General features: G+C 46.3%; 1 long non-coding RNA gene across 1 annotated transcript; it reads left to right on the top strand.

Annotated features, from left to right (window-relative positions):
* Window positions 1-25: 25 nt before the first annotated feature.
* On the top strand, window positions 26-2,717 carry LOC120992484. The gene is made up of 3 exons (XR_005776985.1): window positions 26-150; window positions 240-244; window positions 2,313-2,717. It is a non-coding gene; the product is annotated as an uncharacterized LOC120992484 (long non-coding RNA).
* The last annotated feature ends 20,976 nt before the right edge of the window (window positions 2,718-23,693 follow it).

Below are 23,693 nucleotides of genomic sequence, written 5' to 3'. Positions count from 1 at the left end.
GCTAGAGGGCACAGTCAGATAAAGCCCAACATATTATTCAAAAAGCTGTAAAACATATAATAAAATGCTCAGCTGATGCCATATTTATCACCTGCCAATTAGGACCAAGGAGTCCTAACTCACATGTAGGTTGCGTCCTGGTGCCATCCTGTTCCTCCTGCTGAACACACTCACTCTGTTACCTGCCTCCAGATATACCCTAATCGCCGCCTGTTCGTAATTCCCGGCTGAGTAAACAGGGCAGGTTACTTCCGGTAACGAGACGTCCCATATGTGCGTAACTTCCGGTCCGTGGACCGCATCTGGAGCTTACATCCAGACCAGTGGACCGCATTGCCCGCCACTTCCGCCCAGTGTGCCAAAGCGCCATCATCTCCTCACCGGTCGTTTCACCAATGACATCACGGTGCGTAATTTACATGTAGTGGACCGCATAGAACCACCACATCCGGTCTTTTGGAACGCACCGTGATATCATATCTGGTCTGTGGGCCGTCCCATGAAACCACCGGAGGCGGTCCCTCAGTCCGGATCATGCCATGTCTGAATAGACATTACCAGGCAATTGACAGGTACTGTAGGAAAACGAAAATGAAACGAAACTAGACAGTCTACCCTAATAGATACATCCCGATACATCCCATCTCCTTAACGCAGCACATTAATGCAATAATTGGTAAAAGAAGGGGGGGTGGACCAGAAAGGCAGCATTCTGTATATATGGTATTACACTGGTCAAATGACAAACAGAGGGCGGTATATATAAGGAAGATGAGTGTGAAACAGAAATGATAAATATGTGCCTATTACACAATTTTCCACCTATGTGCACGCCCAGGATAATGGGTGGCACCCGGAGCACATGAGATAATTAGTGCGCAGCATTTGGATACTTAACGTATCCTATTATTTTGTCTTGGCTAAAATGTATTTATCGAGTGAGTCTGTTCCTGATCAAAGAGATGGAAGGAAAGCACATAGCCACCCCCACAGATCATAGAAAGCACGAGAACGTGAGTCTTTCATTAATCCCAAGGGGTACCTGGGATTTGAAGTGATGAATCCAGACGCACTCCTTCTGGAGAATTTTTCGGTCCCAGTCGCCGCCCCTTGGTGATGGTGGAATGGTCTCTAGGACCGAGAATTTCAAGCAGTTAGGGTTACCACCATGGATGTCGTTAACATGTGACGCGACAGGTGTGATCTTCTTCTTGACCACGTCGTTCACATGTTCACATATCCACCGCCTGACCTCTCTGATGGTCTTACCTATATAATCCATAGGACAGGGGCATTGGCAGATATATACCGCACCCTTACTCCTACAGTTATAGAAGTCCCTAATTTGGTAGGTTTGCCCAGTAACTGAACATGTGATTGACTTTGCAGTGGAAACAAAGGTACATGCTTTGCAGGAGCCACATTTAAACATGCCGCATGGCTTCCGTTCCAGCCATGTCCCCACTCCACTTGGTGTGGTGTAGTGGCTATGGACCAAGCGGTCTTTAAGACTCCTCCCTCGCCTATACGTGACACTTGGTTGTGTGGTAAGTACATCCCTGAGACCCTTAGGTCCATCCCTGAGACCCTTAGGTACAACCCTTAGGTCCATGTGTAGGATAGGCCAGTACCTTTTCAGGATTGACATTACCTGCGTATTCGCTGAGTCAAACGTAGATATCAGGCGTACTGGTTGCTGCCCACTTTGTACCTTAGGTTTAGGGACGAGGAGCTCAGTACGTTCCCACGGTAAGGACCGTTTGGGGGTAGCCCCTCTCCCTGAATCTCATCTGGAGCTTCTTAGCCTCACTGTAGAACGCTGCACCCTCAGAACAGTTTCTCCGGGTCCTTAGATATTGGCCCCTCGGTATGCCACGTTTAAGGGGTGTGGGGTGATGGCTTTCCCAGTGTAGCAGCGAATTGGTTGCGGTTTCCTTCCTATACATACCCGGGATAAGTCTCTCTCCCTCCTTCGTTATCCGAACATCAAGGAAGGGAATGGTATGTAGATCGAATTCGAAGGTAAACCGCAAACCAATATCATTGCTATTGAGGGCCCCGACAAATTCTCGGAGTTCCTCTGACCCACCCTTCCAAATCACGAAAATGTCATCAATATAGCGTGTCCAGAAGGTGATCTTATCGGACCACCAAGTCACACCATCTGGAAACATGCATGTGTCCTCCCACCAGCCCAGGAAGAGGTTGGCATAAGTGGGGGCACAGGGGCTCCCCATTGCCGTACCCCTGAGCTGGTGGTAGAAACGTGAGTTGAAAAGGAAGAAGTTGTGGGTCAGAGTGAACTCGAGAAGTCTGAGAATGAAGGTATTATGCGTTCTACAGTGGACGTCTCTTGTTTTCAAAAAATAATCTGCAGCATAGAGGCCCTTGCTATGTGGAATTGAGCTGTAAAGGGATTCAACGTCTATACTAGCCAGTATGCATCCCGGGTCCACACTGATCGCCTCGATCTTACTGAGAAAGTCCATTGTGTCCCTCGTATATGATGGTAGGGACACAACGAACTGTCTCAGCACGCGATCGATATAAATACCACAATTCTGTGTTAGGGAATTAACCCCAGAGACGATTGGGCGGCCTTTTAAAGGGGTAATGCCCTTGTGGACTTTAGGCAGTCCATAAAAGGTAGCTATGGTAGAGTGAGTCGGGAGGAGAAAGTCGTACTCCGCCGTCGAGATTACCCTATCTGCAAGGGCTTCAGTCAGAATGATCTTTAGGTCCTCATGGAATAGAACGGAGGGGTTCACAGGTAGCACCCTGTAGCCCTCCCTGTCCTTCAGGAGATCAAAGCACATGGCCTGGTAAGCCGCATGATCGAGGATTACCAGGTTCCTCCCCTTGTCGGACGATTTAATTATAATCGATTTGTCCTTTTCAAGGGCAATAAGTGCTGTCATCTCTGCCTGAGATAAATTAAAGTGACGGGGAGATATCCCCTCCACCTGTTCCAGATCTTTTCTTTTTTTTTCATTTCTTAAGCCTGTTGCCATGTACGCGCTGAGTACCTTTATCCTCTCTCTGGATTTTGTAGACCTCCAATGAGGGGATGGCCACTATTGTATATGGCTCACGCTCCCAGCGACTATCCAACTTGCTTAATGGGTGATTGTTTTTTAGCCAGACCTGGTCTCCAGGCTGTAAGGGCTCAGCGTGTGCATGCGTACCAAAGTCCTGTCTTTGTTTCTGTTGGGCCTTCTCTATTTTAGAGTCCACTTTTTCTTTGGCGTCCTCCAGGCGCTTCTGATGCTCTTTGACCCACTCAGATTGGGGAAAGAGTGGTTCAGAGTCTGGCACAGGGACGTCAAGGGCGAGATCTGCAGGTAGACGGCCATGTCTTCCGAACATGAGGTAGTATAGGGTATACCCAGTGGAGCAATGAGTTGTATCGTTGTACAGATACACTAGTTCAGGGAGAAGTAACGGCCGTTCAGCCCTCTTGTGAGGCGGCACAGCCTTCAGCATGTTGATCAGTGTCTGGTTCATCTTTTCACACAGCCCATTCCCCTGAGGTTGGTATGAATGAAGCTCTTCCACATTGCAGCAGCCATAGTTTTTGCCATTAAATCCTTTACAGGTACAGCCACGACAAACTTGGTATAGTGATCTATGATTGTCATAGCATAGGCGTACCCGAACCTGCTGGGTTCCACTTTCATGTGGTCGATTGCCACGATCTCAAGAGGACTTCTACTCACTATTGGATGAAGGGGGCTCGCTGATCATGTCTTTCTCCTTTAGCCACAGCACAGGTAGGACACTGCCGACACCAGGTTTCATTGTCACTTCTCATGCCAATCCAGTAGAAACGTCGTCTGATGGTGGCTTCTTTATTTTTGGGGTTCCAAAGTGACCAGACCGATTATGGTACATGTCCATCACCATCTTAGCATCTCTTCGGGGCACCACTATCTGGTGGAGGCGCTCACAGGTGACTGAATCAAGTGTTCTCCTGAGGAGTAGGTCTCTTTGTAGGAAGAGTAGTTTCCATTGTCGCCAGTCAGCTCTCGACTGTCGGATTCTATCCGGTATGCGTCCACTGTAGAAATAATCCAACAGTTCTCCTATGGCTCTGCTCTCTGCTTGTAGTTTTAGCCAGAGCTCTTTCTTAACTGCAGGTGAGGGGTCACAGGTCTGTGGAGAACAAGTGGTTTTAGAGGTCAGACACCTAGTGTGTAGGGCCTCCTGCCGGGCAAAATCGGGAGTAGAATATTGGCATTTCCACATCTTCCCACTGATAATCAGTAGAAATTGGTTCATTTCTGGGCAGGTAGCCTAGACAAAGCATCAGCACTGTCATTAGCTTTCCCAGTCCGGTACTTAATGGTGAAGTTGAAGTTCGCCAGTCTAGAGGCCCACCTTTGTTCTAGAGCTCCCAGATGTGCAGTGTTCAAGTCAGCCAGAGGATTATTGTCGGTGTTGACCGTGAAAGGTGTGGCAGCTAGATAATCCTTGAACTTTTCGGTTACAGCCCAGACCAAGGCTAGAAACTCCAGTTTGAGCGAACTGTAGCTATGGTCATTATGCTCTGGCTCTCGTAAAGATCTACTAGCATAGGCGATGGCTCTTTCAGTTCCAGCTTGTGTCTGAGATAGTACAGCTCCCAAACCTTTCTTACTTGCGTCAGTATAGAGGCAAAATGGTAAGCTGTAGTCAAGGTAGCCCAGGACTGGTGGTTCTGTAAGTTTTTCCTTCAACAGTCGGAAAGCAGCTTCTCTATTCTTTCCACTCTACCGGTATTTTAGCATTCTGACAGCCTTAGGGTTGTCCTTTCACAAGCTCCTGGATAGGTTCCACAATCTGAGCAAAGTGGGGGATAAACCTCCGATAGTAAATTGCAAATCTGAGGAAGCTCTTGACCTCTTTGACTGTCTTGGGGGCCGGCCAGCTTTGTACGGCAGCTATCTTGTCGGGGTCTGGTCTCACACCGTCCGCACTCACAACATGTCCCAGATATTTCACTTGGGGCTTCAGTAAGTGACACTTTGAAGGTTTCACTTTCAGTCCATGTTGGGTCAATGTCTGGAACGCTTCCACTAAGTGCTGTAAATGCTCTTCATAGATCTTAGAGTAGACGATCACGTCATCCAAGTACAGCAATACGGTCTCAAAATTGTTGTGTCCAAGACATCTTTCCATGAGTCTCTGAAATGTCCCAGGGGCATTGCACAATGGCATGTAGTTGAACTCGAACAGACCCATTGGGGTGGCAAAAGCTGTTTTTTTCTTTATCTTCTGGTGCCATGGGGACTTGGCAATAGTCACTGGTTAGATCCAGGGTTGAAAAGTTAGCAGCGGATCCCAGAGCCGCCAGGGGTCCGCATCCTTGTGTGTAATGTTGTTGATCTTACGGTAGTCCACACAAAAACAGATGGTTTCATCCTTCTTCTTTACCAGGACTAAGGGAGCACCTCAGGGGCTGTGACTATCCTGGATGACATTAGCTGTCTTCATATCCTGCACCATCTTCTTCACCTGCTGGTACATGGCAGGAGGGACTGGTCTGTATCTCTCTTTGATTGGAGGATGAGTGCCGATTGGAATGGTGTGCTGTATTAAAGGGAGTCTGTCATCAAAGTTTGACCTTTTTAACCCTTCCCATAGCTTTCTAGCAGCCTTACAGTTAATAAAAACGTTACCTTTATGAGCCATCCTGGACTTATAAAACCGGCAAAAAACAACTTAGTAGCATATGCAAATGAGGGCTCGCAAGTGCCCAGGGGCGGCGTTACCCTCGTAGGTGCCCAGCTAGCTCAGCCTTATTGTCGCTTCCCCCCGCCTATCCTTTCCCTCTGACCGCCCATCTACTTACTTCTTGTTTCGCCGAGATCCCGCGCCTGCGCACTGAGTCCATCGGCCGGCGCATGCACACTGTGATGCCCATTCCTTGTACGGCATCACAGTAATTAATGCACATGCGCCAGCTAACGTTGCGAAGCCGGCGCATGCGCATTAATTACTGTGATGCCGTACAAGGAATGGACATCGCAGTGCGCATGCGCCGGCCGACGGACTGAGTGCACAGGCGCGGGATCTCGGAAAAACAAGAAGTAAGTAGATTGGAGGTCAGAGGGAAAGAATGGGCGGGGGGAAGCGACAATAAGGCTGAGCTAGCTGGGCACCTACGAGGGTAGCGCCGCCCCTGGGCACTTGCGAGCCCTCATTTGCATATGCTACTAAGTTGTTTTTTGCTGGTTTTATAAGTCCAGGATTGCTCATAAAGGTAAAGTTTTTATTAACTGTAAGGCTGCTAGAAAGCTATGGGAAGGGTTAAAAAGGTCAAACTTTGATGACAGACTCCCTTTAAGCGAGTCTGACCATAGTCCAGAGAATGTTTGCTGAAGACTTGATGGTGTTGTTTGACTAAGTCCAGCACACCGTTGATCTGTTCGGCAGAGGTTGTGGTATCCCCAATATGTAGTTTGGCCCACCAGGGCTGTTCCGGCAGGTCTTTGGCTTCCTCCACTGCTTGAAGTGATTGTTGGGTTGCAGCACTAGGGAAATACAGGATATCCTGCTGACGGATGTGATATAGGCAGGCCACTGTGTAGTGATTTTTTAATTTCACAGCTTCATCACCTAGATTGACCACGCATATGGGTACCTTTCCTTGAGACACGTTGACCACGCTCCTAGGGTGATCCTGAAGATGTAGTGGTTTCACAAGGGCCTGATAATCCTGACCTTGGATACCGATGCAAGCTTTGCATCATATCAGAGTCTCTGCTCCAGGCTGGTGTTTGAAAGGTTAGCATCCTTGATGCAGACACGGTAGATTTTGCCCCGCTGATTGCTGAATTTTTGTTGGGCGGCTAGCACTTGAATTGTCTGGTTTATAACACATTGAGTTGCATGGGGTGCCGTCAGTAGGGTTTTCTTTAAAGCTTTCAGCACTTCAGGGTAACAGTTGGCAAGTACTGTACATTCATCCCCAGGACCACAAGGCAATTGTCATCTTCTGGGACCTGAATCATGACTACCCCTTGGCATGGGTATTCGGTATCTTCAATCTGTATGGTAGGTTCCCAATAACCTGGTATAGGCACTGGTTTGCCATTGGTAGCTATGACGTGGAGCCAAGATTCAGGAGGTTGCGTCAGCTGGGCTCCGTTTCGGCATTTGTCAAATGCTGCTTGGCGGATGGTAGTGACTTGAGATCCGGTATCGATTATAGTAGGAAAGTTCACTCCGTTGATGTCAACTGCAACCACAGGGTGGGTGCCCACATATCTAGGCATGAAGGCTGGGCTTTGGGACCTAGTATTCTTCCTCCCGAGGGGCGGTCCTTGACCTCAGGGGATACCCGTTTAACTGATGACAGTCCTTTTCAGTGTGTCCATACCTCTGACAATGCAGGCATCGGTGTTTCCTAATGTTTTGATAACCAGGGTCTGACAACCTACCGATTGGCTGGCACCGATATTCTTGTGGACTGGGTTTAGAGCGGTCTCTGGTTGAAGAAGTCCCTTTCTCCACCTTGGGTTGCTGTTCCAGTCGCTCTAGCTGTTTCCTCATCCTCTCCATATTCTCAGCTAAGAGGGAGACTTCAGCGGTCAGAGCTGCTACGGCATCTGGAATGGGTGCCTGAGCCCCATGCTCAGCTATTTGTCTGTGAGTAGCAGGCTGTAGTGCGGGCCCTGCCCTCTTGTTTTCAGGGGGTTCATCTTGGTGACTTTCCCCTAGGATGCCAATAGCAAGTTCCTTAAAATCCAAGAAAGGGGTATCTGGGTGCTGAGCTGACGTTTAAGGGATTCATCAAGAACACCTTCAATAAACTCTTCCCTGAGGGTTTGATCTTGTACCTTAGCTTCACGGGGATCAATGTGGATAACAGCCCGCAGGGCTTTCTGCAGAGACAGGGCAAAGTCTCTCAAGGTCTCCTTTGACTGCTGCCGCTTTCCAAAGAATCGCATTTTAAGCTCAGAGGCGGTCCTAGTCTCAAAGGTGGTACTGAGTCGTTCTAGAATCTGTTCAGCGGTTTTCCGCTCTGTCCGGTGCCAGGACTTGACCACCTGGAGCGCAGCTCCCTGTAACTGGCCAATCAGGATTTCCACATTCTGATCCTGTGATACTGGATATAGCTTAAACGTGGCTAGCATTTTATCACAGAATACCCTGAGTGAATGGGGTTCTCCTGAGTAACTTGGGAGCCAGGGTGCCCCAAAATAGTATGGCATATTAAGAGGCATGATGCAGGTGAGTGCCACTGATGCTAATGGATCGCTGCGGTCTAAGTGGGTGCTATACTCATTGTCAGACATGGCCCTTGATACCCAGTACCAAATTAGCAGGATCAGTATTGGCTGCAATGCACATTAGATGCAGGTTGCTATGGGTGACTGCAGCAGAATTGGTGCATGGCTCCTTTAAGAGTCGCTGCAGCTGATCAATTTTGGGGAATATGGTGCTCTGGCAGCCAGATTATAACTCTTAACAGTCTTTAGCAAGGTTATTTTCACAGTAGTACTCACTCAGATCCACGGTTGATGTTTCTCCAACATCCAATGCAGAAAAGACTGTATTTTCCCTTTTTCAAGATGGCCGCTGCTTCACTTCCTGTATGGGCAGCGATTTCTCTGTCCTCTAGGGAACTTGTATTCAGCACTTTAGTTCCTGCTGCTGTAGGAATGCTTTCACTGTGGATGCAGGCTGTTTGGTTCACTCCCCTATGTTGGGTGGAGATATCTAAGATGGCCCATTAACTCCTGCTCTGTCACTGTCCTGCAACTGATGCAAACCCACACTCTTCAGTAGTAAGTACATGCAATAAAAGTCTCTTTTTCTGGGGGTTTGGTGATTACTATAGCCTGTATTATAGGCACAAAGGTAAAACCTGTTCACTGACGCCACTTTATGCAGTGGCCAGGTTTGGGTAGTTAATGTTCTGTATTTGTCATGATGCCAATTGAAGTGTGCGCAGGGTACTATCCCAGGGCCCTTCCAAGGTGTTATAATGCACGTCCCAGATTAGGAATGCCAGAGTGGTGTAATGGCCTATAATGTCTCTATAGGTGGTGATAATTGTGTCAACGGTGTCTCCTACCTGGGTACGGCTGGACTCCTGGCTCCTGGCTCACTTGCAATAAATTTGAGTGTAGTGATAGTAGGAGTAATAGAGGAATTTTTATAGTAAAAGTAGTAGTGGCTACACTTGGTGAATGGATATATATAGGTGCTCACTCCACAACCCACCCCAGGTTGTAGCAAGAAGATTAAATTGTTGTGTATAGATGGAGGGCACACAAAATATCTGGGACAATGTGGACTGAACAATAAATATTTATTAATATATATATAAAACTTATTTATACATAGATAGATAAAAAGTCAGCAATCCATACCATAAGGGATAAATATTAAAACCAGAGTCATAAATCTGCAGAATAAATATGATACTTCAATAGTTGGTCAATGTCAAATAATTGCACTTGGTGTACACAGCAAAGACCAACAAGGAGCCATTTTATCAAAGCTATACAATAAGGATTCATCGTTTACAAGTTACTTTTTTGGCTGTTTTCTTCTCTTCCGGCACCAGACTACTAGTACTAGTATCATCACACAGCTGATGGACTGAGTCACGTGATTCACTTTAACACACGTGGGACGCCACGTAGTGAGAGTAGAATGTGACTCCATGCTGAAAGGTCCAACGCCGACTCCTCAGTCCCGCAGTGAAACTCCAATTGTGCAGCCACAACACCCACCGGACCGGTAATGTACACAAAAAATATCTGTGTGTATGTGTCCGCATTATAACAAGTTTGGGTGTGAAAAGTGAACAGTGCTGTTAAAATTGTGAGGAAAACAGGTGCTTTCATTTGAGATCTTGAAAAGGTGTGGATCTGCTGAGCAGGACATTTTCTTTACAGATACGCTGCTTTATATGAACGATCTGTTCACTTATAACCAAGTGCAATTATTTGACATTGACCAACTATTGAAGTATCATATTTATTCTACAGATATATGACTCTGGTTTTAATATTTATCCCTTATGGTATGGATTGCTGACTTTTTATCTATCTATGTATAACTAGGTTTTATATATATTAATAAATATTTATTGTTCAGTCCACATTGCCCCAGATATTTTGTGTGCCCTCCATCTATACACAACAATAGAGGTATTTTGCAGCAGAAATTATGTCCAGACCTTTAGATGAAGTTCAAATGTTTCTTTATTGAAGATAACTTGTTTCCAATCAGTATACAGCTTTGGTCTCTGGTCCCAGCAGGTTTTAGCAAGTATTGGCAGGAATGAATGCTTGTGCTTTAAAGGTGGGGAGCTTGCAGGATAAGTCATCTGTTTGGTAGCTCTGTACTTGTGGCAGGAATTAATCTTCTGACCTTTTCTACAACTTCTGCTTTGTGGGGACAGACTAACTGAGGAGGAATGGCTTCTCCTAGGTCTCTGGACTTATCTCTCAGATGGTTTCTCAGGAGATGCTTTCTTCCTGGAACTCTAAAGGTTGTCTGTAGTTTTCTGCTTCTTTTCATCCAGCTGAGGCTGTAGGTGCTCAGACTGGGTATGTGATCAAGTCTCAGACAGAGACTTGGTCCTTGCTGTCTTCCCTTTACAGGGGGTAACTAGATTTGGATCTAACTGTTTTTACCTTCCTTACTGCAGGAAGACGGAATCGTCCACCTCTCTTCAGAAGGGGGCAGAATAGAACAGTATTCTTCCACTCTGAACTGCCATAACATTAAAACTATCTCTACCAATGATGCTGCCACCTGCTGGTATACCAGGAAAATGACTTGAACAATGGTATTTAACATGGTTTTAAATGCACATTTCTGGGGAAACATAAGCAAAATCACATCAGATGACAGTGTGAAAGCTCTTAGAAGATAGTAGCGGGGTAGAGGCGTTAAGTAACACAACTCTGGGGTGTTACAGATGTGTTTTAGGTTAACTCCTAATAAATAGTTATTAGCATCCTTAGTGCCAGAGTGCTGTAAAGTGAACTTAGGATTTCTGCTGAATCTTTGCCTGTAAAGTGTCCACCGTTAGAAAAGACAACTCCTGAATTGACAGCTGCCTACAACTAATAAGTGGAATATAAACTGTACTTAGTTCTGAGTTATTACTTCTGCCTTATAAGAGCACTTTATTGATGGACTGTAACATCTGCCTTGAGACTCATATTTCAAGTAAAAGTTTGAATTGTTTTATAACCATTGACTCCTCATTACTACTACTAAACTTATCATTTGCACCTAACGGTGCTGGCGTCATGAACCAGGGATCCAGCTGCACAAGCACCCGAAACACTACCACCTTTAAGGGCACCTCAACTTCCATCTGGCTGGTGTTCCCTGCAACTGAGAGTGCCCTGGAAGATTTTGTGCTGTCTACCCCATCACTGCGCTGCCGACCCAGGGAGGCATCTGCTAACCGTGAGTAAATTAACTACTACCCCCAACAGCCTACCATAGCCTAACGTGTTGTCCCTGCGGTCCGGCATGCTGCAGTAGTCCCTAGCTTACATACGTGCAGGGGCCTAAAGGAAGGAAGCAACAAAGTGAGAAAACAATAGACAAAGACAGAATACACAGAAGTGAAAAGCTTCCCAGGCCGGGTAAGAAACAGCAACCGGAACCAATGGAAGCCGGGGTCAAGAGCCAGGAGGTAACGTAGGAACTAAGGGGTAATACAAGATCAAAGTTGATACAAGCCGAGGTCAGGAGCCAAGAGATCACATCAGTACAAGGGGTATCACAAGGTCGAAGTCAAATTCAAGCCGAGGTCAAACAAACAGAAGTCACACATGCAGAGAACGCTAGTAAGGTAACAAGACCAATCATAGGCAACCTGTGGCTAACAGGTTACCTGTTTAAATAGGTCCAATTGATGGGTCACGTGATGTGGCCCATGTCCAGCATATCTATACACCTGAGCGCCGACTCATTGACATCAGCGCTCAGTTCCCCCCTGCTCATTTTCTAGGGGATGGAGGACACCGTCCACACTCAGGAGGCGTGCAAGGTCGGGTTCTCCCCGCCCCCTTGTTACTATGTAGACAAGGACGCTGTCCACATCCTTGCTCCTCCTCATGAGCGAGATGCCGGCAGCGCTGCAGGGAGAGAGCGCGTCGCCGGCTCCCCATTACAGTACCCCCCCTTCCACGAGGGGCCACCAGACCCATAATACCTGTGTGTCAGTTTTCCCTAAACCAAATGGATTCTCCTAACCAACCTCGTAGCATGCATTTTACTTGCTGGCACCCAAGACCTCTCTTCAGGACCAAAACCCTTCCAGTGAACTAAATATTGTAAAGAATTAGGAACTTTCCTCACATCAAGTATTCTAAAAATCTCATATTCTAGTTGACCGGCAACCTTCACTGGCATACTTTTTGAGTAAAGCTTTGTGAAAAACATTATGAATACGAAAGGAGTCAGGTAACAGTAACCTAAAAGACACAGAGTTAATGATGGCAATAATCTCATAAGGGCCAATAAATCGAGGTGCAAATTTACCCAAAGGTACCTTAAGATGCAAAGTTTTGGCAGATAACCACACCTTGTCTCCCAACCCAAAATCCACTCATAAAGAGCATTTGTCAGCATTAATCTTTTGAACCTCTTGGGCTTTTTTCAGGTTCGACTGAACCTGGGCCCAGACTGTGCACAGTTCTTTAACTACTAAATCAGCTTCAGGAATTTGAAAGGAAGTCTGCAAAATTTAGCTAAATTGTGAATGAAATCCAAGATTACAAAGGAAAGGAGACATACCAGTAAATTAGTTCACCTGATTATTAATGGCGAATTCAGCCAAGGACAAATGTTTCACCCAAAGATGTTGGTTGTCGGAGACGTAACACTTCAAATACTGTTCTAGAGACTGTTTTGAACGTTCAGTTTGACTGTTGGTTTCAGGATGAAAGGCCGAACAAAAAGACAGAGAAATATAACATTTATGACAAAAGGCCCTCCAAAATTTTGAGACAAATTGAATGTCTCTATCTGAAATGACATTCGCAGGAATTCCGTGTAGACGTATTACATGGTCCATGAAAAAGGAAGCTAAATTCTTAACATTGGGCAATTTTGACAGAGGAATGAAATGAACCATTTTGCTAAACCTGTCAACGATTACTCACACACCGGTAGGTCGGTAATAAAATCCAAGGAAATATGGGACCAAGGTCTACTAGGGATGGGCATCGGTCGCAACTCAACCACCGGACGGGACCTAGTATTGCACCTGTCACAAACCTCACAAGAGGATACATATGACTGGTAGTGATGAGCGGGAGGTGCCATATTCGATTTCGCAATATTTCGCGAATATTAGATTGAATATTCGTCTTATATTCGTCGAAATTGAATATTCGTCATTATTTCATTTTCGATTATTAATCCGCGTTTTTTTAATTTTTTTATTTTGACAGTATAAGGCAACATTCCTATGACTAATTGACTATGGCTAGGCTAATATGTGTATTTTACGAATATTCTTAATATTGCTCTAAGTTCGTCTTTTAGAATATTCGTAAAATACACATATAGATTGTAATTTAGCAAATATAGTGCTATAATCCTTTTTTTTTTTACAAAGAAAAAAATGTGGGGGATTCAGCCAGCACAACCCTGTATGCAGATGCACATTGCTATGGCGAAATACAGATACAAACGCAAAAACAAATGCAATCACACTCTGCAACCAGCACTCTGCCCTGCCTCTATGCTGGATGTTGAATGGGGCATTGGTGTACATTTTGGCCAAAGCGTAATAAGCCACTCACCACGTCAAGGTCGCCTCCATGAGTGGTCCCTAACACTAGTTCCTACCTGTTATGGGCCATGACAGCCACACAAAGTCCAGGGAGCGTAGGTACAGCATGCACGCCAAGCACACTCTGCTTTTAACCCCGTCCGGTGCCATTACAGCTTTCATCAGATCCATGGATGCAAGTACCAACATGCATTCTGAGCCCACTATATACTTCTCCTGGAGCCAAATGGCTACTGGTAGGTGCTATACAGGGAGTGCAGAATTATTAGGCAAGTTGTATTTTTGAGGATTAATTTTATTATTGAACAACAACCATGTTCTCAATGAACCCAAAAAACTCATTAATATCAAAGCTGAATATTTTTGGAAGTAGTTTTTAGTTTGTTTTTAGTTTTAGCTATTTTAGGGGGATATCTGTGTGTGCAGGTGACTATTACTGTGCATAATTATTAGGTAACTTAACAAAAAACAAATATATACCCATTTCAATTATTTATTTTTACCAGTGAAACCAATATAACATCTCAACATTTACAAATATACATTTCTGACATTCAAAAACAAAACAAAAACAAATCAGTGACCAATATAGCCACCTTTCTTTGCAAGGACACTCAAAAGCCTGCCATCCATGGATTCTGTCAGTGTTTTGATCTGTTCACCATCAACATTGCGTGCAGCAGCAACCACAGCCTCCCAGACACTGTTCAGAGAGGTGTACTGTTTTCCCTCCTTGTAAATCTCACATTTGATGATGGACCACAGGTTCTCAATGGGGTTCAGATCAGATGAACAAGGAGGCCATGTCATTAGATTTTCTTCTTTTATACCCTTTCTTGCCAGCCACGCTGTGGAGTACTTGGACGCGTGTGATGGAGCATTGTCCTGCATGAAAATCATGTTTTTCTTGAAGGATGCAGACTTCTTCCTGTACCACTGCTTGAAGAAGGTGTCTTCCAGAAACTGGCAGTAGGACTGGGAGTTGAGCTTGACTCCATCCTCAACCCGAAAAGGCCCCACAAGCTCATCTTTGATGATACCAGCCCAAACCCGTACTCCACCTCCACCTTGCTGGCGTCTGAGTCGGACTGGAGCTCTCTGCCCTTTACCAATCCAGCCACGGGCCCATCCATCTGGCCCATCAAGACTCACTCTCATTTCATCAGTCCATAAAACCTTAGAAAAATCAGTCTTGAGATATTTCTTGGCCCAGTCTTGACGTTTCAGCTTGTGTGTCTTGTTCAGTGGTGGTCGTCTTTCAGCCTTTCTTACCTTGGCCATGTCTCTGAGTATTGCACACCTTGTGCTTTTGGGCACTCCAGTGATGTTGCAGCTCTGAAATATGGCCAAACTGGTGGCAAGTGGCATCTTGGCAGCTGCACGCTTGACTTTTCTCAGTTCATGGGCAGTTATTTTGCGCCTTGGTTTTTCCACACGCTTCTTGCGACCCTGTTGACTATTTTGAATGAAACGCTTGATTGTTCGATGATCACGCTTCAGAAGCTTTGCAATTTTAAGAGTGCTGCATCCCTCTGCAAGATATCTCACTATTTTTGACTTTTCTGAGCCTGTCAAGTCCTTCTTTTGACCCATTTTGCCAAAGGAAAGGAAGTTGCCAAATAATTATGCACATCTGATATAGGGTGTTGCTGTCATTAGACCACACCCCTTCTCATTACAGAGATGCACATCACCTAATATGCTTAATTGGTAGTAGGCTTTCGAGCCTATACAGCTTGGAGTAAGACAACATGCATAAAGAGGATGATGTGGTCAAAATACTAATTTGCCTAATAATTCTGCACGCAGTGTATAAGCAGACTCAGTTTTATACTGACTTTAAAACCAGCCTCCAGGGCAGACTAACTGGTCAGGTGTGCATGGCTGCTTGGAGATCGCCACGCCTCCAATATATACCTCAAAGAAAAAAATGTGGGGGATTCAGCCAGCACAACCCTGTATGCAGGTGCACATTGCTATGGCGAAATACAGATACAAACGCAAAAACAAATGCAATCGCACTCTGCAACCAGCACTCTGCCCTGCCTCTATTCTGGATGTTGAATGGGGCTTATTACGCTTTGGCCAAAATGTACACCAATGCCTCATTCAACATCCAGCATAGAGGCAGGGCAGAGTGCTGGTTGCAGAGTGCGATTGCATTTGTTTTTGCGTTTGTATCTGTATTTCGTCATAGCAATGTGCACCTGCATACAGGGTTGTGCTGGCTGAATCCCCCACATTTTTTTCTTTGTAGTATATATTGGAGGCGTGGCGATCTCCAAGCAGCCATGCACACCTGACCAGTTAGTCTGCCCTGGAGGCTGGTTTTAAAGTCAGTATAAAACTGAGTCTGCTTATATAGCACCTACCAGTAGCCATTTGGCTCCAGGAGAAGTATATAGTGGGCTCAGCATGCATGTTGGTACTTGCATCCCTGGATCCGATGAAAGCTGTAATGGCACCGGACGGGGTTAAAAGCAGAGTGTGCTTGGCGTGCATGCTGTACCTACGCTCCCTGGACTTTGTGTGGCTGTCATGGCCCATAACAGGTAGGAACTAGCTTTAGGGACCACTCATGGAGGCGACCTTGACGTGGTGAGTGGCTTATTACGCTTTGGCCCCATTCAACATCCAGCATAGAGGCAGGGCAGAGTGCTGGTTGCAGAGTGCGATTGCATTTGTTTTTGCCTTTTTTTTTTGGTCTAATTTTTTTTGCCTCTTCTGAACTTCAGTTTTGCAAAATATGTACACTATTAAAAAAATTACTTTAGCAGTATATTAGCTAAATTACAATCTATATGTGTATTTTACGAATATTCTTAATATTGCTCTAACTTCGTCTTTTAGAATATTCGTAATATTCTAAAAGACAAGTTAGAGCAATATTACGAATATTCTAAAAGACGAAGTTAGAGCAATATTAAGAATATTCGTAAAATACACATATAGATTGTAATTTAGCTAATATACTGCTATAGTAATTTTTTTAATAGTGTACATATTTTCCAAAACTGAAGTTCAGAAGAGGCCAAAAAAATTGAACTAAAAAACAAAAGGATTATAGCACTATATTAGCTAAATTAAAATCTGTTTATTTTACGAATATTCTTAATATTGCTCTAACTTCGTCTTTTAGAATATTCGTAATATTTTAAAAGACAAAGTTAGAGCATTATTACGAATATTCTAAAAGACGAAGTTAGAGCAATAATATTCCACTTTGGCCTACTGCTCCCCGACAAGCGTCCCCGTAACCATGGAAACGCCTGTGGGTTAGAATATACCATCGGCTCTGAGCTTTCACGAGCTCAGGGAAAACTCAGATCCGATGGCATTTTCTAACCCACTGCCGTTCCCATGGTGACGGGATGCTTGTCGGGGAAGTGTATGCCGAAGTTGATTAAATAACGAATATATTCACTATATCGCTATGTATTAGTTTTTTCGAATAATCATGAAATAATCGAAATCTTAATTTTTATTTTTTATTTTTTTTGTTCCAAATAATTAATAAATAATTATTAAAATAAATAAAATAATAATTTTGTATCAAAAAAAATAAGGGTCATTTTTTTTATTTTTTTTTATCCGATTATCTTATGTGGGGGCTCATTTTTTGCGGGATGAGCGGACGGTTTTATTGTCACTATTTTGGGGGCTATATGACTTTTTGATCGCTTGCTATTAAACTTTTTGTTATGTAAGGTGACCGTTTTTTTTTTTTGGACCGTGTTAATCTGGGGGGTTGGGTCATGGGGTATTCTTATAGAGGAGATTCTTATGGACGCGGTGATACCTAATAAGTCTACTTTTTTTACATTTATTTAGGTTTTAGACTATATTATCCTTTTTGATACCCCAAAAAAATTTTTGTATCTCTAAAGTCTGAGTCATTTTTTTTTTATCCGATTATCTTATGTGGGGGCTCATTTTTTTGCGGGATGAGCGGACGGTTTTATTGGCACTATTTTGGGGGCTATATGACTTTTTGATCGCTTGCTATTAAACTTTTTATTTTGTAAGGTGACAAAAAAATATTTTTTTGCACCTTTTTTTTTTTCTTCTCTGGACCGTGTTGATCTGTGGGGTTAGGTCATGGGGTATTTTTATAGAGGAAATTATTACCGACGCGGCGATACCTTATATGTCTACTTTTAATAAATTATGTTAGTTTTTTTTGGGTGTCTCAAGTCTGAGAACCAGTTTTTTTTATCCGATGTCAATGCTAAATTGGGATATAAATTTAGTACTCCATGGAAGTGTGACACTCCCTGAAGCAACCATCAATGCAGAGGCCCGGATGATCGGGGCACGTGTCGCACTGAGTAGTGGTGTCCTTCCGTATCCCCCCCCTCCTGCTACACACTCTGCACTTTTTTGGGGTTCGTCCCTTCTTTCCAGTATGGGGGACCACACCTGGAAAGTGTTGGCCAGGGACGATCCGGGCGCCTACAGTTCCCGAGGTACTCCGGCCTGCTCTTTCCCGGTCCAAAAAGACCAGGGCCTTGAGGACTGCCTCATAGAACTGAAGGAATGTCCCTGTGTTGCCAGCACTCCGGGACAGCACAAAAGAGTTGTACATGGCAACCTGCACCAAGTAGACCGCAACTTTTTTGTACCATTCACGGGTTTTGCGCATGGCGTTATATGGCTTGAGGACTTGATCAGAGAGATCAACTGCTCCCATATACCGATTGTAGTCGACGATAAAATCGGGCTTGAGGACCGTTGCTGCGGTACCTCACACAGGGACAGGGGTGATGCCGTTACCCTCTTGTCCTTATATCTGACCAGCAACAGGTTTCCAGTGGTAAGGGCACGGGTCTCACCCCTGGGGATAGGTACCTGGAGAGGGTGGGCAGGGAGGCCGCGTTGATTTTTCCGCACGGTCCCACAAGGGGACGTGGATCTGGCGGCAAGGGACTGGAACAAGGGGATACTTGTATAAAAGTTATCCACGTAAAGGTGGTAACCCTTATCCAGCAGTGGGTACATAAGGTCCCACACAAGTTTCCCGGTAACACCCAGAGTGGGGGGACATTCTGGGGGTTCAATCCGGGAATCTCGCACCTCGTACACACGAAATTTGTAAGTGTACCCTGAGGTACTCTCACATATTTTGTATAGCTTCACGCCATACCTCGCCCGCTTGGAGGGCACATACTGGCGGAAAATGAGTCTCCCCTTGAACGCAATGAGAGACTCATCAACCGCGACCTCCCTTCCAGGTACATAGGCCTCCATGAATTTGGCCCCAAAGTGATCAATGACCGGCCGTATCTTATACAGACGGTCATGGGCAGGATCACCTCGGGGGGGGGGACATGCTGTATTATCGGAATAATGCAGACATTTCCGGATGGCCTCAAACCGGGAGCGTGTCATAGCCCAACTGTAAAGTGGGGTCTGGTATAGGACGTCCCCACTCCAGTACAGCCTGACACTGGGTTTCTTGACCAGGCCCATATGCAGCACGAGGCCCCAAAATGTCCTCATTTTGGCTGCACTGACCGGCGTCCAGCCACCGGGCCTGGCCAAAAAGGAGCCCGGGTGTTGAGCAACGAACTGTTGGGCATACAGGTTCGTCTGCTCCACCATCAGATTTACCAGTCCGTCACTGAAAAAATGACAAAAAAAGTCATATTCAGTGTAGCCCACTGTGGAAATCTGGATTCCTGATTGGCCTACAAAATCAGGAATCACGGGCTCGTATCGCTCTGGGCAACACCAGACTAGTTCACCGGCAGGGTGCTCCGGTGGATTTAACTGGTGGGCCGGGAAACCAGTACGAGCCCCAGAGCTGCTCGTACTAGGCTGGGCCACAGGGTCCCTAACATGGCGGTCCCCTTGCTCCGCCTGGCGGCATCTCCGCCGCCTTGGGGGCTCATCATCATCGCTAGATGATGAGGAGGACGCGGATGACAACAGGAATGTGGGGTCATCCTCGTCCTTACTGGGACTCTCGGAGTCGGAGGCAAGCTGGGCGTATGCCTCCTCGGCCGAGAACGTCCGGCGGGCCATAGGGGAGTGTGTGTCTGCATGTGTATGTGCGTGTGTGTAAATCTTTATTTGGTGTGCGTGTGTGTGGGGGCACGGGTGTTCACGAACTCACCCTAAAACTAACAGAAAAAAATAATAATAATAACTAAAAAAAAGGGCAAAAAATGTGGGAAAAAAATTTCAAAACCGCTGATCAACCGTCCGAAGTTGATCAGCGGTGGGGTGTGCGATGCGCTAACAGTGGCCGGACGCTAAGAGTGCCGGCCACAGTCAGCGTACACAAAAAAAGAAAAAAAATCCTGCACCCCAAAAAAGTTGGGGGGGGGGACAGGGGGGCAAGCGGCAGCACCCCTGGGGGGGTCTAGGGTCACACAGCTGTGCTGTGGACCCCAGACACCCTAACTTAGGGTGATGCAATAAAAGTTTTACAAACTAACTTTCCCTTTATTTTCCCTGCCTAACCCAAACTTTCCCTATGTACCTGAAGTTCAGATGGGGGGTGCTGGGGCACAAATCGGGTCCTGGGGGGCACAGATGGGGTGATGCTGGCACCGATGGACGACGTGCAGGCAGCTCCTCTCTCCTCCGGCTCCGGAACACAAAAGGAGGAGGAGAGGAGCGCCTGCATCTTTTGAATCTCCCGCCGGCCCGCCCACAGACCAATCAGAGGCGATCCTGAGAGGTGATGTCACCATCACCACTCAGGATCGCAGGATGGTGATTGGTGGGGTGAAATCACACCACCATCACCATCCTGTTCCGGGTTATCGGGTCTTCAGAGACCCAAATAACCCGGAAACGCAGAAAACCGCAGGTCTGAATTGATCTGCGGTTTTCTGCGATCGCATACATGGGGGGCTCACAGGACCCCCCGGCGCATTTGCCCCAGGTGCCTCGCGGCGGTGATCGAAAATACACAGGGCGTACAGGTACGTCCTGTGTCCTTAATACCAGGACATAAGGGCGTACCTGTACGCCCTATGTACTGAAGAGGTTAAACAAAAATTTTAGAAAGTCAAATAGTGTATTTTTTTTCATGTTAGCCCATTCCTGCTGCACGCTTACAACATGATGCTGTCAGAGGTGTCTTGGTTTATTTTCGGTGTTGTCCTGGTCTGGTAGGGGCCCATTCCTGGGAACAAATTCCTGCTGCACACTTCGAACCTGCTGCCGGCTGTCGTGCTGAGTTAGGCCGAGCTATGTGTAGGCCTTATACTGGACCCTTAACATCTACCTGCTGCTGATGATGAAGTCTGTCCTGACCCTGATGACTTATGTGTGGGCCTTATACTCCACCGTTACCGATAATTGCTGTTGTAGGTCCTACTCTTGACACTGCTGAGCAGTGGCGTACACACAATCCATGGGGCCCCGGTGCGAAATTGATCCATGGGCCCCCCCCAACCCGCCACCGCACCCACCCCCACTACCGCCCATACCATTCACCCAACATGCCTCCAGTCCCAATAGTACCACTTTGTGCGGTAAAGTCTGATTTTGAATGCCAATCTTGCTGTCCTGCTAAGCTCTACCACTGAGCGAATTGCCCCATCACACCCCCCACTCAGCCACCAGATCAATCATCAACCCAAAGACCCCCAGCCATCCCTCATGCTCATCAGCCCTCACATCAGCCCAAAGACCCCCCCCCCCCCCCATCGGCCACCAGATCAATCAGCCGAATTGCCTTGCTTTGATGGGATTGCCAGATTGGGGCCTGGGCTGATTTGATCATCTAAGGGGTCTTTGAAAGCAAAGACCCCTCAGATGATCATATCAGCCCAGGCCCTAATCTGGCAATCCCATCAATAAATTCAGGCTGCCCCCCAGGGCCCCACTGCTGCAGGTCATTGTTCTCAGCAGCAGGCCAGCTGCTTTACAGAGTCTGACTACTTGAGTAGGGGGCCCTGGCCTGCTGCTGAGAACAATGACCTGCAGCAGTGGGGCCCTGGGGCAGCCTGAATTTATTGATGGGATTGCCAGATTGGGGCCTGGGCTGATCTGATCATCTGAGGGGGTCTTTGAAAGCAAAGACCGTCTTTGCTTTCAAAGACCCCCTCAGATGATCAGATCAGCCCAGGCCCCAATCTGGCAATCCCATCAAATCCCATCAAAGCAAGGCAGATGTGCTGCACTCCAGACCTGCAGGGTATTGCGAAGTGAGGTCACGGTTATGGGCAATCGAGGGTTACTCACTATTTGGAGGAGAACCCTGGGCAGGCATGCTGCAGTGAAGGAGAGGTAGACACAAGTTCCTCTGGGGCACACTCTGTATGTAGAGACCTGGCCTGATGTTGTGTGAGGTGCCCTGGATGTTGCAGGTGTTTAGAGTGCCTGAAGCAAGGTCCCTTTTGAGATTCGTGACGCCAGTGCCTGTAACGGTGGCACACCGGTTTCCAGTAGCAATAAGTGAGGTACACGGGTGGTATAGTGAACCAAACGTAGCTTTACTTATAACAGTCCAACTTTGTACAACAAGATGGTAATGCAGTTCCTTATATCATATGCTTCACAAGCAGGCTCAATTCAAATACTGGCAGGTATAATTCTGTTGCAAGATACTCAGAGGGTAATCAACAACACACTCAGAATCAGGTTGTACCTTCTCCTCAGAAATAGGGTACGCTGTTCTTTAGAACTCCTGTCTGGTTTCTATCCCAAAGCCCGGATGCCTAAATGCTGGCTTTAATCCTTGGTAAATATATCTTCCTCCCGTATTGACTCTTGCTCTTCCTTTATAGTTCCTCTGCCCATTAGCTTACTTATCTTAGCTGGTTGCACTGCTTCTGCATATGGCTTGAGGGTAACTGCAGGTTTCTCCCAGGAGGTCCTGTTCTACTACTGGGGTATCTCGACTGAGGTAATCCTAGCCTCAGGAGCTTCAGGTAGACTAAGTGACTCCTCTAGTCCCCTGGAATGCACTGCCTCTCCCCTGTCTGGGCCTACCTATATATAACTAGGGCTCTCTAGCTCCCTCTAGTGTCTGGAATGTCTAATTACACCCAACTAGGCCTGATAAGCATATAACAGGGAAATACAACACGTGACAGTGAATGCAATGAACACATTAACCCTTGTGTAGTGCCCACCTTTACCTAGTGGGACACTACATTCCCCCACGCTATGACGTTGCCCGTCCTCGGCGCAACATGGAGGATCCGCCCATCTGAAAGCGGCAACCTGAAAGACAAATGAGAACATGCACATACAGCAATCACCACAGCAACAATATAAAAATTGACAAACAGTGTCACTGAAAGGAATGGTGAAAAGGGGCGTCGTTCTCTTCTCTCAGGATAATGTAAGGGAACGGGGGCGCTGACCTGGTGCAGCGTATCAACAAACCAGGATAGTCCATTATAAACTTTAAGTGCAAACAGTCCACAAAAACGCAAACAACCATAAGTCCTTGGAGGCTCACAGGATCACATGAGTCCGTACCCAGGTGTCACAACCAGACAGCTGAGAAGCTCTGACAGAAGCCTTTCAGAACCTCCTCCTTGAGTTTTCTTTGTTTTGGTTTTCAGTTCCTCATCTCGTTAGCCTCTCCCAGCTGTCATGTGGTTGGACTGATTGCATCCCTTTAAATTCCTCCCCATAATGCATTAGTGTGCGGCTTATACAACTTCCTGGAGGGTGTGTGCATGCTGTTCCTATTTCCCAGTCTTCTACAAGATAAGTGCTGTACATTCATTTGTGATTTTCTGTTTGCTGGATCCCAGATGACCCTGACTCCCTCAGTGTCTGGTGTAGGGAGCCGGTGGTCGTTTCCCCTCACTATTGTAGGGTGTTCAGGTGTTAGATAGTCGAGGTACGTGGATATGCGATCATCCACCTTTGGGGTGTTCGCATAGGCTGAGCAGTCAGGGAGAGTGCCAGGTCTCATGCAGGGGTCTCCCTTTTTGTTCCTTAGTTTTGGATCCAGTGA

Source organism: Bufo bufo, chromosome 1, assembly GCF_905171765.1.
Source record: "Bufo bufo chromosome 1, aBufBuf1.1, whole genome shotgun sequence".
In the NCBI taxonomy this organism is placed as follows: Eukaryota; Metazoa; Chordata; class Amphibia; order Anura; family Bufonidae; genus Bufo; species Bufo bufo.
The sequence above is the reverse complement of the archived record's forward strand: the minus strand, read 5'-3'. Positions and strand labels throughout refer to the sequence as shown.